Raw genomic sequence first — 12,493 nt, 5'->3', positions numbered from 1 at the left:
TTTTCTGACAGAAAACTCTGCTCCAGCACTATCTTTAACGTTAATGTAATATTCTTCTAGCACTCGTGGTGTTTTATATTTCTTTTGTGGGGTACTTTAAAAATCTTTTTTATGAAAGAAATGGGTTACATTAAGTCTTGTGATGTTTTAGGTTTCCAATAAGGAGGTTTTAAATTTTATGTCACGTCATTTTCAGATGCATCATTCAAGAGATGTTTCCACTATAGAATGCAGAGCAAGGGCAAAAATACAAGTGATAGAGCGAGTGAGTGAGAAGGAGTGTTGTGGAAGGAGAGAATGAAACAAAGACAGAGTGAGTGAACGGCAGGGAGGCATAGAAGAGGAGTCTAGTAGTGAAGGAGACCTGCTTTTCCCTGCTCTTGACCTCCCACCCATCCCCAAACAACCACAAACATACCTTCTGTGCAAAGTTGGTATGCAGAATTTCACGCCTCAGCAAGTGAGGGTGAGTCCCAGGCCAGGGGCTAAAGAGCAAAAGAGTGCCTGTGCTCAGACTTTCCCTGCTAGGGATAGTTTATCTGGAACAAGGCCTACTCTCTTGTATCCAGCAAGGATCTAGAAATCCTGCATGAATCTGCAAGGCACATTGGCAGCATAAATTTGCATAAACTGCCCCACCTATTGCCTTCCTACTTCCTGTGCTGTAGTTGTTTGTGTAGAGAGAGAGGTCGCAGGCAAGGAAATGTTGTGAGTCGGATACAGGACCCTAAATAGCTGGTGAGAGGTATGTGGTGTTCTAAAAGCATGAAAACTGTATACCTGTGAAATAAAGTGCTTTCGTATGTGTTCTTCTGTGTTTATTGTCCTGTGCATAAAGTTGCACCTTGTGTTTGAAGGTTTAAATTATTTCAGGCTTGCATGGAGGTAGACGTTTCTGAGTAACTTTTATTCATTTCTTAAAAGCCTATACTGTCAGGATGGCCGAGAGGTCTAAGGTGCTGTGTTTAGGCCACAGTCTCCTTTGGAGGCGTGGGTTCGAATCCCACTTCTGACATGCCTTTTGGAGATTTAATCTCCTTTATCAGGTTAACATCTGATGGAAGTTGCATCTGTTGGTCTTCACCTGGCACGTTATTCCGTTCTCCTCTTGTCAAGAGAGATGGGGTTTCTCATATATTTAGGTTCTATAACGTCTTGCTGACAAAGTGCAATCCTTACCAAATGAGCATAGGACCCATGTAAGAGGTCATCTGGAAGAGTCATGCTCTTGTATGCCCTGGCCAGACGGGCCCTGCAAATTTGGAAGAATGCCATGCATCTGGTAGACAACTGGACTCCAGCACACTTACAGCAATTTCCTTAGGGCTTTGATCAGGGGCTGCTTAAATTTGCATACTCCACCCTATGTTGTGACTTTGAGATCCCTTGTTGAAATTGCTTTAGCCAGCCAAGTGGTGGCTATTGTCTCAATTTCAAAGCAGCTTTGAGCCGTTCAAGTGGCTGGTGAATAGCACTTTCTCTTTGTTCGCCTCAAAGTTCTAAAGAGTTCTCCATAGGTCCTGCTCTGTGCAGATTGTTCAAAGATCTGTTGGAAGTGCATATATTAGGATAAATAAATTGAGGGCATTCCTTTTCAGTACCTCACCTGCATGGCTGTCTGGCCTCTGGAAGATACTGGGAAAGCAAGTCAGGATGGCCGAGTGGTCTAAGGCGCTGCGTTCAGGTCGCAGTCTCCTCTGGAGGCGTGGTTTCAAATCCCACTACTGACAGTCCTGTGTTTACTCTAATTTTTTTCTTGAGAAATATGATCATTTCCCTCGCAGTGGCTTATAGGATTGTCTTCTTGGAAGAGTGCAGTGAGTTTTTTTCTTGCTCTAGCCACTATTGGCCTAAGCTCTGTGCATTTTTTGGTTCCTAATATCTTTCTCACCCTTTAGATCAAAAAGCAGCATGGGGTCAGGATGGCCGAGTGGTCTAAGGCGCTGCGTTAAGGCCGCAGTCTCTCCTGGAGGCGTGGGTTCAAATCCCACTTCTGACAAAACTTGAATTCCATTTTCTTTTTCAGTTCCTTTAGAATCTCAGCTAAAAATTGGCAATGTAAATAATATCTGAATAAGTACCAAACTTCAGTTTCAACTGCAAATGCATTTGCCCTATTCTATCTTTAACGTTAATGTAATATTCTTTTAGCACTCCTGCTGTTTTATATTTCTTTTGTGGGGTACTTTAAAAATCTTTTTTATGAAAGAAATGGGTTACATTCAGTCTTGTGATGTTTTAGGTTTCCAATAAGGAGGTTTTAAATTTTATGTCACGTCATTTTCAGACGCTTCATTCAAGAGATGTTTCCACTATAGAATGCAGAGCAAGGGCAAAAATACAAGTGATAGAGCGAGTGAGTGAGAAGGAGTGTTGTGGAAGGAGAGAATGAAACAAAGACAGAGTGAGTGAATGGCAGGGAGGCATAGAAGAGGAGTCTAGTAGTGAAGGAGACCTGCTTTTCCCTGCTCTTGACCTCCCACCCATCCCCAAACAACCACAAACATACCTTCTGTGCAAAGTTGGTATGCAGAATTTCACGCCTCAGCAAGTGAGGGTGAGTCCCAGGCCAGGGGCTAAAGAGCAAAAGAGTGCCTGTGCTCAGACTTTCCCTGCTAGGGATAGTTTATCTGGAACAAGGCCTACTCTCTTGAATCCAGCAAGGATCTAGAAATCCTGCATGAATCTGCAAGGCACATTGGCAGCATAAATTTGCATAAACTGCCCCACCTATTGCCTTCCTACTTCCTGTGCATTAGTTGTTTGTGTAGAGAGAGAGGTCGCAGGCAAGGAAATGTTGTGAGTCGGATACAGGACCCTAAATAGCTGGTGAGAGGTATGTGGTGTTCTAAAAGCATGAAAACTGTATACCTGTGAAATAAAGTGCTTTCGTATGTGTTCTTCTGTGTTTATTGTCCTGTGCATAAAGTTGCACCTTGTGTTTGAAGGTTTAAATTATTTCAGGCTTGCATGGAGGTAGACGTTTCTGAGTAACTTTTATTCATTTCTTAAAAGCCTATACTGTCAGGATGGCCGAGAGGTCTAAGGCACTGTGTTTAGGCCACAGTCTCCTTTGGAGGCGTGGGTTCGAATCCCACTTCTGACATGGCTTTTGGAGATTTAATCTCCTTTATCAGGTTAACATCTGATGGAAGTTGCATCTGTTGGTCTTCACCTGGCACGTTATTCCGTTATCCTCTTGTCAAGAGAGATGTGGTTTCTCATATATTTAGGTTCTATAACGTCTTGCTGACAAAGCTCAATCCTTACCAAATGAGCATAGGACCCATGTAAGAGGTCATCTGGAAGAGTCATGCTCTTGTATGCCCTGGCCAGACGGGCCCTGCAAATTTGGAAGAATGCCATGCATCTGGTAGACAACTGGACTCCAGCACACTTACAGCAATTTCCTTAGGGCTTTGATCAGGGGCTGCTTAAATTTGCATACTCCACCCTATGTTGTGACTTTGAGATCCCTTGTTGAAATTGCTTTAGCCAGCCAAGAGGTGGCTATTGTCTCAATTTCAAAGCAGCTTTGAGACGTTCAAGTGGCTGGTGAATAGCACTTTCTCTTTGTTCGCCTCAAAGTTCTAAAGAGTTCTCCATAGGTCCTGCTCTGTACAGATTGTTCAAAGATCTGTTGGAAGTGCATATAATAGGATAAATAAATTGAGGGCATTCCTTTTCAGTACCTCACCTGCATGGCTGTCTGGCCTCTGGAAGATGCTGGGAAAGCAAGTCAGGATGGCCGAGTGGTCTAAGGCGCTGCGTTCAGGTCGCAGTCTCCTCTGGAGGCGTGGGTTCAAATTCCACTTCTGACAGTCCTGTGTTTACTCTACTTTTTTTCTTGAGAAATATGATCATTTCCCTCACAGTGGCTTATAGGATTGTCTTCTTGGAAGAGTGCAGTGAGTTTTTTTCTTGCTCTAGCCACTATTGGCCTAAGCTCTGTGCATTTTTTGGTTCCTAATATCTTTCTCACCCTTTAGATGAAAAAGCAGCATGGGGTCAGAATGGCCGAGTGGTCTAATGCGCTGCGTTAAGGCCGCAGTCTCTCCTGGAGGCGCGGGTTCGAATACCACTTCTGACAAAACTTGAATTCCATTTTCTTTTTCAGTTCCTTTAGAATCTCAGCTAAAAATTGGCAATGTAAATAATATCTGAATAAGTACCAAACTTCAGTTTCAACTGCAAATGCATTTGCCCTATTCTATCTTTAACGTTAATGTAATATTCTTCTAGCACTCGTGGTGTTTTATATTTGTTTTGTGGGGGACTTTAAAAATCTTTTTTATGAAAGAAATGGGTTACATTAAGTCTTGTGATGTTTTAGGTTTCCAATAAGGAGGTTTTAAATTTTATGTCACGTCATTTTCAGATGCTTCATTCAAGAGATGTTTCCACTATAGAATGCAGAGCAAGGGCAAAAATACAAGTGATAGAGCGAGTGAGTGAGAAGGAGTGTTGTGGAAGGAGAGAATGAAACAAAGACAGAGTGAGTGAATGGCAGGGAGGCATAGAAGAGAAGTCTAGTAGTGAAGGAGACCTGCTTTTCCCTGCTCTTGACCTCCCACCCATCCCCAAACAACCACAAACATACCTTCTGTGCAAAGTTGGTATGCAGAATTTCACGCCTCAGCAAGTGAGGGTGAGACCCAGGCCAGGGGCTAAAGAGCAAAAGAGTGCCTGTGCTCAGACTTTCCCTGCTAGGGATAGTTTATCTGGAACAAGGCCTACTCCCTTGTATCCAGCAAGGATCTAGAAATCCTGCATGAATCTGCAAGGCACATTGGCAGCTTAAATTTGCATAAACTGCCCCACCTATTGCCTTCCTACTTCCTGTGCTGTAGTTGTTTGTGTAGAGAGAGAGGTCGCAGGCAAGGAAATGTTGTGAGTCGGATACAGGACCCTAAATAGCTGGTGAGAGGTATGTGGTGTTCTAAAAGCATGAAAACTGTATACCTGTGAAATAAAGTGCTTTCGTATGTGTTCTTCTGTGTTTATTGTCCTGTGCATAAAGTTGCACCTTGTGTTTGAAGGTTTAAAATATTTCAGGCTTGCATGGAGGTAGACGTTTCTGAGTAACTTTTATTCATTTCTTAAAAGCCTATACTGTCAGGATGGCCGAGCGGTCTAAGGCGCTGTGTTTAGGCCACAGTCTCCTTTGGAGGCGTGGGTTCGAATCCCACTTCTGACATGCCTTTTGGAGATTTAATCTCCTTTATCAGGTTAACATTTAATGGAAGTTGCATCTGTTGGTCTTCACTTGGCACGTTATTCCGTTCTCCTCTTGTCAAGAGAGATGGGGTTTCTCATATACTGACAAAGCGCAATCCTTACCAAATGAGCATAGGACCCATGTAAGAGGTCATCTGGAAGAGTCATGCTCTTGTATGCCCTGGCCAGACGGGCCCTGCAAATTTGGAAGAATGCCATTCATCTGGTAGACAACTGGACTCCAGCACACTTACAGCAATTTCCTCAGGGCTTTGATCAGGGGCTGCTTAAATTTGCATACTCCACCCTATGTTGTGACTTTGAGATCCCTTGTTGAAATTGCTTTAGCCAGCCAAGAGGTGGCTATTGTCTCAATTTCAAAGCAGCTTTGAGCCGTTCAAGTGGCTGGTGAATAGCACTTTCTCTTTGTTCGCCTCAAATTTCTAAAGAGTTCTCCATAGGTCCTGCTCTGTACAGATTGTTCAAAGATCTGTTGGAAGTGCATATAATAGGATAAATAAATTGAGGGCATTCCTTTTCAGTACCTCACCTGCATGGCAGTCTGGCCTCTGGAAGATGCTGGGAAAGCAAGTCAGGATGGCCGAGTGGTCTAAGGCGCTGCGTTCAGGTCGCAGTCTCCTCTGGAGGCGTGGGTTCAAATCCCACTTCTGACAGTCCTGTGTTTACTCTAATTTTTTTCTTGAGAAATATGATCATTTCCCTCGCAGTGGCTTATAGGATTGTCTTCTTGGAAGAGTGCAGTGAGTTTTTTTCTTGCTCTAGCCACTATTGGCCTAAGCTCTGTGCATTTTTGGGTTCCTAATATCTTTCTCAACCTTTAGATCAAAAAGCAGCATGGGGTCAGGATGGCCGAGTGGTCTAAGGCGCTGCGTTAAGGCCGCAGTCTCTCGTGGAGGCGTGGGTTCGAATCCCACTTCTGACAAAACTTGAATTCCATTTTCTCTCTCAGTTCCTTTAGAATCTCAGCTAAAAATTGGCAATGTAAATAATATCTGAATAAGTACCAAACTTCAGTTTCAACTGCAAATGCATTTGCCCTATTCTATCTTTAACGTTAATGTAATATTCTTCTAGCACTCGTGGTGTTTTATATTTCTTTTGTGGGGTACTTTAAAAATCTTTTTTATGAAAGAAATGGGTTACATTAAGTCTTGTGATGTTTTAGGTTTCCAATAAGGAGGTTTTAAATTTTATGTCACGTCATTTTCAGATGCTTCATTCAAGAGATGTTTCCACTATAGAATGCAGAGCAAGGGCAAAAATACAAGTGATAGAGCGAGTGAGTGAGAAGGAGTGTTGTGGAAGGAGAGAATGAAACAAAGACAGAGTGAGTGAACGGCAGGGAGGCATAGAAGAGGAGTCTAGTAGTGAAGGAGACCTGCTTTTCCCTGCTCTTGACCTCCCACCCATCCCCAAACAACCACAAACATACCTTCTGTGCAAAGTTGGTATGCAGAATTTCACGCCTCAGCAAGTGAGGGTGAGTCCCAGGCCAGGGGCTAAAGAGCAAAAGAGTGCCTGTGCTCAGACTTTCCCTGCTAGGGATAGTTTATCTGGAACAAGGCCTACTCTCTTGTATCCAGCAAGGATCTAGAAATCCTGCATGAATCTGCAAGGCACATTGGCAGCATAAATTTGCATAAACTGCCCCACCTATTGCCTTCCTACTTCCTGTGCTGTAGTTGTTTGTGTAGAGAGAGAGGTCGCAGGCAAGGAAATGTTGTGAGTCGGATACAGGACCCTAAATAGCTGGTGAGAGGTATGTGGTGTTCTAAAAGCATGAAAACTGTATACCTGTGAAATAAAGTGCTTTCGTATGTGTTCTTCTGTGTTTATTGTCCTGTGCATAAAGTTGCACCTTGTGTTTGAAGGTTTAAATTATTTCAGGCTTGCATGGAGGTAGACATTTCTGAGTAACTTTTATTCATTTCTTAAAAGCCTATACTGTCAGGATGGCCGAGAGGTCTAAGGTGCTGTGTTTAGGCCACAGTCTCCTTTGGAGGTGTGGGTTCGAATCCCACTTCTGACATGCCTTTTGGAGATTTAATCTCCTTTATCAGGTTAACATCTGATGGAAGTTGCATCTGTTGGTCTTCACCTGGCACGTTATTCCGTTCTCCTCTTGTCAAGAGAGATGGGGTTTCTCATATATTTAGGTTCTATAACGTCTTGCTGACAAAGTGCAATCCTTACCAAATGAGCATAGGACCCATGTAAGAGGTCATCTGGAAGAGTCATGCTCTTGTATGCCCTGGCCAGACGGGCCCTGCAAATTTGGAAGAATGCCATGCATCTGGTAGACAACTGGACTCCAGCACACTTACAGCAATTTCCTTAGGGCTTTGATCAGGGGCTGCTTAAATTTGCATACTCCACCCTATGTTGTGACTTTGAGATCCCTTGTTGAAATTGCTTTAGCCAGCCAAGTGGTGGCTATTGTCTCAATTTCAAAGCAGCTTTGAGCCGTTCAAGTGGCTGGTGAATAGCACTTTCTCTTTGTTCGCCTCAAAGTTCTAAAGAGTTCTCCATAGGTCCTGCTCTGTGCAGATTGTTCAAAGATCTGTTGGAAGTGCATATATTAGGATAAATAAATTGAGGGCATTCCTTTTCAGTACCTCACCTGCATGGCTGTCTGGCCTCTGGAAGATACTGGGAAAGCAAGTCAGGATGGCCGAGTGGTCTAAGGCGCTGCGTTCAGGTCGCAGTCTCCTCTGGAGGCGTGGTTTCAAATCCCACTTCTGACAGTCCTGTGTTTACTCTAATTTTTTTCTTGAGAAATATGATCATTTCCCTCGCAGTGGCTTATAGGATTGTCTTCTTGGAAGAGTGCAGTGAGTTTTTTTCTTGCTCTAGCCACTATTGGCCTAAGCTCTGTGCATTTTTTGGTTCCTAATATCTTTCTCACCCTTTAGATCAAAAAGCAGCATGATGTCAGGATGGCCGAGTGGTCTAAGGCGCTGCGTTAAGGCCGCAGTCTCTCGTGGAGGCGTGGGTTCGAATCCCACTTCTGACAAAACTTGAATTCCATTTTCTCTCTCAGTTCCTTTAGAATCTCAGCTAAAAATTGGCAATGTAAATAATATCTGAATAAGTACCAAACTTCAGTTTCAACTGCAAATGCATTTGCCCTATTCTATCTTTAACGTTAATGTAATATTCTTCTAGCACTCGTGGTGTTTTATATTTCTTTTGTGGGGTACTTTAAAAATCTTTTTTATGAAAGAAATGGGTTACATTAAGTCTTGTGATGTTTTAGGTTTCCAATAAGGAGGTTTTAAATTTTATGTCACGTCATTTTCAGATGCTTCATTCAAGAGATGTTTCCACTATAGAATGCAGAGCAAGGGCAAAAATACAAGTGATAAAGCGAGTGAGTGAGAAGGAGTATTGTGGAAGGAGAGAATGAAACAAAGACAGAGTGAGTGAACGGCAGAGAGGCATAGAAGAGGAGTCTAGTAGTGAAGGAGACCTGCTTTTCCCTGCTCTTGACCTCCCACCCATCCCCAAACAACCACAAACATACCTTCTGTGCAAAGTTGGTATGCAGAATTTCACGCCTCAGCAAGTGAGGGTGAGTCCCAGGCCAGGGGCTAAAGAGCAAAAGAGTGCCTGTGCTCAGACTTTCCCTGCTAGGGATAGTTTATCTGGAACTAGGCCTACTCTCTTGTATCCAGCAAGGATCTAGAAATCCTGCATGAATCTGCAAGGCACATTGGCAGCATAAATTTGCATAAACTGCCCCACCTATTGCCTTCCTACTTCCTGTGCTGTAGTTGTTTGTGTAGAGAGAGAGGTCGCAGGCAAGGAAATGTTGTGAGTCGGATACAGGACCCTAAATAGCTGGTGAGAGGTATGTGGTGTTCTAAAAGCATGAAAACTGTATACCTGTGAAATAAAGTGCTTTCGTATGTGTTCTTCTGTGTTTATTGTCCTGTGCATAAAGTTGCACCTTGTGTTTGAAGGTTTAAATTATTTCAGGCTTGCATGGAGGTAGACGTTTCTGAGTAACTTTTATTCATTTCTTAAAAGCCTATACTGTCAGGATGGCCGAGAGGTCTAAGGTGCTGTGTTTAGGCCACAGTCTCCTTTGGAGGCGTGGGTTCGAATCCCACTTCTGACATGCCTTTTGGAGATTTAATCTCCTTTATCAGGTTAACATCTGATGGAAGTTGCATCTGTTGGTCTTCACCTGGCACGTTATTCCGTTCTCCTCTTGTCAAGAGAGATGGGGTTTCTCATATATTTAGGTTCTATAACGTCTTGCTGACAAAGTGCAATCCTTACCAAATGAGCATAGGACCCATGTAAGAGGTCATCTGGAAGAGTCATGCTCTTGTATGCCCTGGCCAGACGGGCCCTGCAAATTTGGAAGAATGCCATGCATCTGGTAGACAACTGGACTCCAGCACACTTACAGCAATTTCCTTAGGGCTTTGATCAGGGGCTGCTTAAATTTGCATACTCCACCCTATGTTGTGACTTTGAGATCCCTTGTTGAAATTGCTTTAGCCAGCCAAGTGGTGGCTATTGTCTCAATTTCAAAGCAGCTTTGAGCCGTTCAAGTGGCTGGTGAATAGCACTTTCTCTTTGTTCGCCTCAAAGTTCTAAAGAGTTCTCCATAGGTCCTGCTCTGTGCAGATTGTTCAAAGATCTGTTGGAAGTGCATATAATAGGATAAATAAATTGAGGGCATTCCTTTTCAGTACCTCACCTGCATGGCTGTCTGGCCTCTGGAAGATGCTGGGAAAGCAAGTCAGGATGGCCGAGTGGTCTAAGGCGCTGCGTTCAGGTCGCAGTCTCCTCTGGAGGCGTGGGTTCAAATCCCACTTCTGACAGTCCTGTGTTTACTCTAATTTTTTTCTTGAGAAATATGATCATTTCCCTCGCAGTGGCTTATAGGATTGTCTTCTTGGAAGAGTGCAGTGAGTTTTTTTCTTGCTCTAGCCACTATTGGCCTAAGCTCTGTGCATTTTTTGGTTCCTAATATCTTTCTCACCCTTTAGATCAAAAAGCAGCATGGGGTCAGGATGGCCGAGTGGTCTAAGGCGCTGCGTTAAGGCCGCAGTCTCTCCTGGAGGCGTGGGTTCGAATCCTACTTCTGACAAAACTTGAATTCCATTTTCTTTTTCAGTTCCTTTAGAATCTCAGCTAAAAATTGGCAATGTAAATAATATCTGAATAAGTACCAAACTTCAGTTTCAACTGCAAATGCATTTGCCCTATTCTATCTTTAACGTTAATGTAATATTCTTTTAGCACTCGTGGTGTTTTATATTTCTTTTGTGGGGTACTTTAAAAATATTTTTTATGAAAGAAATGGGTTACATTAAGTCTTGTGATGTTTTAGGTTTCCAATAAGGAGGTTTTAAATTTTATGTCACGTCATTTTCAGATGCTTCATTCAAGAGATGTTTCCACTATAGAATGCAGAGCAAGGGCAAAAATACAAGTGATAGAGCGAGTGAGTGAGAAGGAGTGTTGTGGAAGGAGAGAATGAAACAAAGACAGAGTGAGTGAATGGCAGGGAGGCATAGAAGAGGAGTCTAGTAGTGAAGGAGACCTGCTTTTCCCTGCTCTTGACCTCCCACCCATCCCCAAACAACCACAAACATACCTTCTGTGCAAAGTTGGTGTGCAGAATTTCACGCCTCAGCAAGTGAGGGTGAGTCCCAGGCCAGGGGCTAAAGAGCAAAAGAGTGCCTGTGCTCAGACTTTCCCTGCTAGGGATAGTTTATCTGGAACAAGGCCTACTCTCTTGTATCCAGCAAGGATCTAGAAATCCTGCATGAATCTGCAAGGCACATTGGCAGCATAAATTTGCATAAACTGCCCCACCTATTGCCTTCCTACTTCCTGTGCTGTAGTTGTTTGTGTAGAGAGAGAGGTCGCAGGCAAGGAAATGTTGTGAGTCGGATACAGGACCCTAAATAGCTGGTGAGAGGTATGTGGTGTTCTAAAAGCATGAAAACTGTATACCTGTGAAATAAAGTGCTTTCGTATGTGTTCTTCTGTGTTTATTGTCCTGTGCATAAAGTTGCACCTTGTGTTTGAAGGTTTAAATTATTTCAGGCTTGCATGGAGGTAGACGTTTATGAGTAACTTTTATTCATTTCTTAAAAGCCTATACTGTCAGGATGGCCGAGAGGTCTAAGGCGCTGTGTTTAGGCCACAGTCTCCTTTGGAGGCGTGGGTTCGAATCCCACTTCTGACATGCCTTTTGGAGATTTAATCTCCTTTATCAGGTTCACATCTGATGGAAGTTGCATCTGTTGGTCTTCACTTGGCACGTTATTCCGTTCTCCTCTTGTCAAGAGAGATGGGGTTTCTCATATATTTAGGTTCTATAACGTCTTGCTGACAAAGCGCAATCCTTACCAAATGAGCATAGGACCCATGTAAGAGGTCATCTGGAAGAGTCATGCTCTTGTATGCCCTGGCCAGACGGGCCCTGCAAATTTGGAAGAATGCCATTCATCTGGTAGACAACTGGACTCCAGCACACTTACAGCAATTTCCTCAGGGCTTTGATCAGGGGCTGCTTAAATTTGCATACTCCACCCTATGTTGTGACTTTGAGATCCCTTGTTGAAATTGCTTTAGCCAGCCAAGAGGTGGCTATTGTCTCAATTTCAAAGCAGCTTTGAGCCGTTCAAGTGGCTGGTGAATAGCACTTTCTCTTTGTTCGCCTCAAATTTCTAAAGAGTTCTCCATAGGTCCTGCTCTGTACAGATTGTTCAAAGATCTGTTGGAAGTGCATATAATAGGATAAATAAATTGAGGGCTTTCCTTTTCAGTACCTCACCTGCATGGCAGTCTGGCCTCTGGAAGATGCTGGGAAAGCAAGTCAGGATGGCCGAGTGGTCTAAGGCGCTGCGTTCAGGTCGCAGTCTCCTCTGGAGGCGTGGGTTCAAATCCCACTTCTGACAGTCCTGTGTTTACTCTAATTTTTTTCTTGAGAAATATGATCATTTCCCTCGCAGTGGCTTATAGGATTGTCTTCTTGGAAGAGTGCAGTGAGTTTTTTTCTTGCTCTAGCCACTATTGGCCTAAGCTCTGTGCATTTTTGGGTTCCTAATATCTTTCTCAACCTTTAGATCAAAAAGCAGCATGGGGTCAGGATGGCCGAGTGGTCTAAGGCGCTGCGTTAAGGCCGCAGTCTCTCGTGGAGGCGTGGGTTAGAATCCCACTTCTGACAAAACTTGAATTCCATTTTCTCTCTCAGTTCCTTTAGAATCTCAGCTAAAAATTGGCAATG

The 12,493-nt window shown here is 43.4% G+C and overlaps 13 non-coding genes across 13 annotated transcripts; all 13 read left to right on the top strand.

The window, feature by feature from the left end:
- The first annotated feature begins 932 nt into the window (after window positions 1–932).
- On the top strand, window positions 933–1,015 carry TRNAL-UAG (transfer RNA leucine (anticodon UAG)). The gene has a single exon. It is a non-coding gene; the product is annotated as a tRNA-Leu (tRNA).
- Window positions 1,016–1,916: 901 nt separating this feature from the next.
- Window positions 1,917–1,999, top strand: TRNAL-AAG (transfer RNA leucine (anticodon AAG)). Its single transcript has one exon. It is a non-coding gene; the product is annotated as a tRNA-Leu (tRNA).
- A 1,024-nt stretch (window positions 2,000–3,023) lies between these two features.
- Window positions 3,024–3,106, top strand: TRNAL-UAG (transfer RNA leucine (anticodon UAG)). Its single transcript has one exon. It is a non-coding gene; the product is annotated as a tRNA-Leu (tRNA).
- Window positions 3,107–5,114: 2,008 nt separating this feature from the next.
- On the top strand, window positions 5,115–5,197 carry TRNAL-UAG (transfer RNA leucine (anticodon UAG)). The gene has a single exon. It is a non-coding gene; the product is annotated as a tRNA-Leu (tRNA).
- Window positions 5,198–5,808: 611 nt separating this feature from the next.
- Window positions 5,809–5,891, top strand: TRNAL-CAG (transfer RNA leucine (anticodon CAG)). Its single transcript has one exon. It is a non-coding gene; the product is annotated as a tRNA-Leu (tRNA).
- Window positions 5,892–6,077: 186 nt separating this feature from the next.
- TRNAL-AAG (transfer RNA leucine (anticodon AAG)) lies at window positions 6,078–6,160 on the top strand. The gene has a single exon. It is a non-coding gene; the product is annotated as a tRNA-Leu (tRNA).
- Window positions 6,161–7,184: 1,024 nt separating this feature from the next.
- Window positions 7,185–7,267, top strand: TRNAL-UAG (transfer RNA leucine (anticodon UAG)). The gene has a single exon. It is a non-coding gene; the product is annotated as a tRNA-Leu (tRNA).
- A 901-nt stretch (window positions 7,268–8,168) lies between these two features.
- Window positions 8,169–8,251, top strand: TRNAL-AAG (transfer RNA leucine (anticodon AAG)). The gene has a single exon. It is a non-coding gene; the product is annotated as a tRNA-Leu (tRNA).
- A 1,024-nt stretch (window positions 8,252–9,275) lies between these two features.
- TRNAL-UAG (transfer RNA leucine (anticodon UAG)) lies at window positions 9,276–9,358 on the top strand. Its single transcript has one exon. It is a non-coding gene; the product is annotated as a tRNA-Leu (tRNA).
- A 632-nt stretch (window positions 9,359–9,990) lies between these two features.
- Window positions 9,991–10,073, top strand: TRNAL-CAG (transfer RNA leucine (anticodon CAG)). Its single transcript has one exon. It is a non-coding gene; the product is annotated as a tRNA-Leu (tRNA).
- Window positions 10,074–10,259: 186 nt separating this feature from the next.
- TRNAL-AAG (transfer RNA leucine (anticodon AAG)) lies at window positions 10,260–10,342 on the top strand. The gene has a single exon. It is a non-coding gene; the product is annotated as a tRNA-Leu (tRNA).
- A 1,024-nt stretch (window positions 10,343–11,366) lies between these two features.
- TRNAL-UAG (transfer RNA leucine (anticodon UAG)) lies at window positions 11,367–11,449 on the top strand. Its single transcript has one exon. It is a non-coding gene; the product is annotated as a tRNA-Leu (tRNA).
- Window positions 11,450–12,081: 632 nt separating this feature from the next.
- Window positions 12,082–12,164, top strand: TRNAL-CAG (transfer RNA leucine (anticodon CAG)). Its single transcript has one exon. It is a non-coding gene; the product is annotated as a tRNA-Leu (tRNA).
- The last annotated feature ends 329 nt before the right edge of the window (window positions 12,165–12,493 follow it).

Source organism: Triturus cristatus, chromosome 6 (genome assembly GCF_964204655.1).
Source record: "Triturus cristatus chromosome 6, aTriCri1.1, whole genome shotgun sequence".
NCBI classification, from domain to species: domain Eukaryota; kingdom Metazoa; phylum Chordata; class Amphibia; order Caudata; family Salamandridae; genus Triturus; species Triturus cristatus.
This window is presented reverse-complemented; position numbering and strand designations above follow the sequence as displayed.